Source organism: Rhinopithecus bieti, unplaced genomic scaffold (genome assembly GCF_001698545.2).
Source record: "Rhinopithecus bieti isolate Rb0 unplaced genomic scaffold, ASM169854v2 scaffold_9899, whole genome shotgun sequence".
NCBI lineage: Eukaryota > Metazoa > Chordata > Mammalia > Primates > Cercopithecidae > Rhinopithecus > Rhinopithecus bieti.
The window spans coordinates 704,317-708,502 of record NW_016806979.1 but is presented as its reverse complement, the minus strand read 5'-3'; the positions used below and the strand labels follow the sequence as shown (position 1 = coordinate 708,502).

The 4,186-nt window shown below is 52.9% G+C and overlaps 1 protein-coding gene across 4 annotated transcripts in view; it reads right to left on the bottom strand.

Annotated features, from left to right (window-relative positions):
- Nucleotides 1-4,186, bottom strand: part of CSNK1D (casein kinase 1 delta) — a 33,901-nt gene that overhangs the window by 28,457 nt on the left and 1,258 nt on the right. The gene's annotated exons all lie outside the window — the stretch shown is intronic.

Sequence of the window (4,186 nt, the reverse complement as noted above, 5' to 3'; positions counted from 1 at the left end):
TGCTTGAACCCAGAAGGCGGGGTTGCAGTGAGCTGAGATCGTGCCACTGCACCCCAGCCTGGGAGACAGAATGATACTTTGTCTCAAAAAAAAAAAAAAAAAAAAAAAAGGCCAGGCGCAGTGGCTCAAGCCTGTAATCCCAGCACTTTGGGAGGCCGAGACGGGTGGATTACAAGGTCAGGAGATCGAGACCATCCTGGCTAACACGGTGAAACCCCGTCTCTACTAAAAATACAAAAAACTAGCCGGGCGAGGTAGCAGGCAGGCGCCTGTAGTCCCAGCTACTCCGGAGGCTGAGGCAGGAGAATGGCGTAAACCCGGGAGGCGGAGCTTGCAGTGAGCTGAGATGGGGCCACTGCACTCCAGCCCAGGCGACAGAGCGAGACTCTGTCTCAAAAAAAAAAAAAAGCAGATGGTGAATTAAGTGAACCTAATCAGAGTGTGGCCCTGTCCTGGCAAAGGAGGGTAATTCTGAATTACCAGCCTGGATACTGGCAACTCCCATTAAGGATTGTCTTGTCAACAAAGAAACAGGGAGACGCCTTGAGCAGCAGGACAAAGGTCACCTCACAGGGCAGCGGTCAGCAGTACTATGACTTCTCATTACAGACGCTTGAGTTAAGCAGAGCCGAAGGTCAACAGAGGCCACAGCCCTCAACACTGCAGTGAGGAGACCCCGGAAGCTACAGTGAGAACAGGTGGCCGCTCTCCTCTCACGGCTGGTCAGCGTCTTGGGGTCCTGCTGCATGCCAGGCACCCTGCAGGCTGCCTCTTGAGAAATCAGTCAGTGAGGGGAAAAATGTGTGCTTCAGAGATGAAGAAGCAGTTAGCTCCCAAAAGATACTTGTGTACATTATGAGGTCAGTCCATCCACGTAACAGGTGGACAAATGGAGGCCCTGACAAGCTGACGGTGCGATGGGATCAAGTACAAATGCCAACAGATGCACCTGTCCAGCCCACCAGCCAGGTAATCCAGGCCTGCCACTCACCTCCAGAACACACTACGGGCGAGAACAGAGGCCAGCTGGGCTCTCACTGCCTCTCTGCATGGGCCCCCTGCGGGGTGAACACAGCGCCTACCTGGCCCAGCTGAACCTTCCCCCAGACACCCCTGCGGTACTGGGGCTGGGAACTCATGGTCCACATTAAGGACACTGTCTGTTTTCAAATGTTATCAAGTTTTTCAGTGGTACTCTGCCAGCAAAAATGAAAGGACTTCTGGTTTATGGCCACACCACACGGACACGAATGTGGAGGGCAGCACAGGGCCGGGGCCAGGTCACATGACAGGCTGCCAAGGTGTGCGCTCCACAGGTTGTGTGTGGGCTCTGCCGCCTCCCAGCCTGCCCTCCTGAAGGGCCTTCCAGATCTGGCAATCTCAGACTGAAGACTGAGATTGTTCTTTTTGAGGTCCCACGTTCCAAGGCCTGGGCATTCAAGAAATAGCCCCAAAATACTGCCCCCTTTAAAGGGGCAATTTTGGAACACGACAACCCGGCGGGATCCTGCAGCGCAGCCCTGCCCTCCAACTATCACAGCAGGGTCGGGGCAGGCAGGCCCACACCACACTTCTAGGCCACAGGCACTCCACTGAAGCACAGCCTTCCCCCTCCCTTCCCGGGCTCAAACATCGGAAAGCACAGAAAGTCCCCAGTGGAAAAACAAAAACCCCAAAGCCAGGCTCAAAGCAAGGTGAACCCCACCTGGAGAATACCAAAGTGACAACAGTAGGAAAGGTCTTAACGATACTCATACTAGAATACACACGACACGCAGAGGTCAAGATGAAGACCTAGTTCCTCAATTTATGTCTAACTGGCTGCCCAAACAAAACTATGGTGGGGATGACCAATCCATCTCCAGGTCTTCAGATCAGCCGTCTTTGACTCTAACTGCCATTCTGCTCAGACTCACGCTTCTTCCAAACTGCCTGACTCCGGCTAACGTGACCACCTCGCCTTTCATTTCCTCAGCGGGGTCATCTGAAAGGACCACAGTGTGGCCAGGAGCCAATGCTGACGGAAAAAAAAAAAAAATCAGCCGTGCCCAACCCTACTCAAGTAACTGGACGTGTACCCTGATGGATGGCTGTCTGGGGGAGTCCAACCCCAGGGAGTCACAGCCACAGCCACCTGCAATCCCGTATCCAGCATGACTGTATGCCCAGCGAGAGGTGAGGCCTGGAGGGTGGAACGCTAAGTGAGGAGACAGCCTTCCACCCTCCACCTCTGGAATTAGTTGGTGACAACCACACCAAAATTTGTCTGACTCTATCTTTGGAAAGCACAAAAGCTGTTTGACAAGGTCTCAGAGAAGAAAACAGATAGTTTCAAAGTACTTCTTTCTTTTTTTTTTAGACAGAGTCTCACTCCCTCACCCAGGCTGGAGTGCAGTGGTGTGATCTTGGCTCACTGCAACCTCCGCCTCCCAGGTTCAAGCGATTCTCGTGCCTCAGCCTCCCAAGTAGCTGGAATTACAGGCAGCCGCCACCATGCCTGGCCAATTTTTGTATTTTTAGTAGAGACAGGGTTTCGCCACGTTGGTCAGGCTGGTCTCGAACTCCTGACCTCAAGTGATCCGCTCGCCTTGGCCTCCCAAAGTGCTGGGATTACAGGCGTGAGCCACCATGCCTGGCCCAAAATACTTCTTTTTGATGCCTGCCTAAAGGTGGTTAATGGACTGGCTTTGCAGTGTAACTCAGATCCTGGGATTAAAACTTTCGCCAAAATCTACTGTTCTATAAATAAGCCAAACGACTTCCATTTACCAAGCACTCTGACTTCCAAAACACTGCCAAGAACACATCCAGCTGACCACCTGGTATAAATGTTTAAATAGTCAAACACAAATGTCTAAAGCCTGCTTACTCAGCAGGCCACTAAGGCATATGTACAGATTCAAAAGCAACAACATGGCATGTGACAGGGTTACCCGGCAGATTAACCAGGCACCCAAAGTATGAGCCACTCATATGTATGGATTCAGCCTAACGCTGTCAGCCCACCAGGTCCTGAGTCCTCTCTCTGGTGAAAAGTGGGAAGGGAGTGAGAACTGGGGACTGTCCACATGTGGGTTCATCTAAAAGGTATGACCAGGGGCATCACTGACATCCCATGGGATTCCTGACCCTGGCTGACAGATGCCCCAGCCAAAACACGCCCCAAAGCTAGGGCTGCTGGAACAGAAAACAGCTCCCCTCAAAGGTCTGCAGCAGCGCCTCTGCAGGCACACCGCCTCAGGCTACATATCCTCAAATGCAAGGGGTCTTGGAATAACTCGTGCACTGCACAATCCCACTGACAAGTGCAGAAAATTGTTACTTTAAAATTACAAACTTCCGCCAGGCGCGGTGGCTTCCCAGCACTTTGGGAGGCCGAAGTGGGCGGATCACTTGAGATCAGGCGTTCAAGACCAGCCTGACCAACACGAAGAAACCCCGTCTCTACTAAATATACAAAATTAGCCCGGCGTGGTGGCGCATGCCTGTAATCCGAGCTACTAGGGAGGGTGAGGCAGGAGAATCACTTGAACCTGGGAGGCGGAGGTTGCGGTGAGCCGAGATCGCGCCATTGCCCTCCAACCTGGGCAACAAGAGCGAAACTCCGTTTCAGAAAAGAAAAAAAAAAAAATTACAAACTTGAAGATTTAAGCCAACCTTTCATTACACTTGTGTTCACGTGCATATTTTTCCATTGTAAATATGACACAACCCAGAACGTTCTAATCCCATTTTTTTTGAAATCCACCTTGAGACTGTTACAGTCTAAAGGACAGCTCATGAGTACAACTGCTTCATCTGCCTCTCACTTCGCCAGCATCTTAACCCTGGGTGACTTTCTCTACAGTCACCTAAACTTAACCCTTGCTCATGTGCACTCAGTCACCGCTCCAAGGCCAAGGGGCAGAGGTGAGAGAGAACCCCCAGCGGTCAGTCACCAGGGCGGCTGCGAGGCGGAGGGCAAGCCCCGCTCCTAGCCGGGCCACTCCCCCACTCCCACAAGGCATTTGGGTCTTTCTGACATTTTCCCCCACGCGTGCAAAACGCAGGGGCAGCCTCTCTGGGGGGAGCCAGACAGCCCCGGACCGGGCTGCGGAAGAAAGACCGTGGCCTTTGTTTACTGCGGTGACCTTAGGCGTGGAGGCAGCCGACGCCCGCTCCGCGGCCCCGGCCTTGCCCCTCCCCT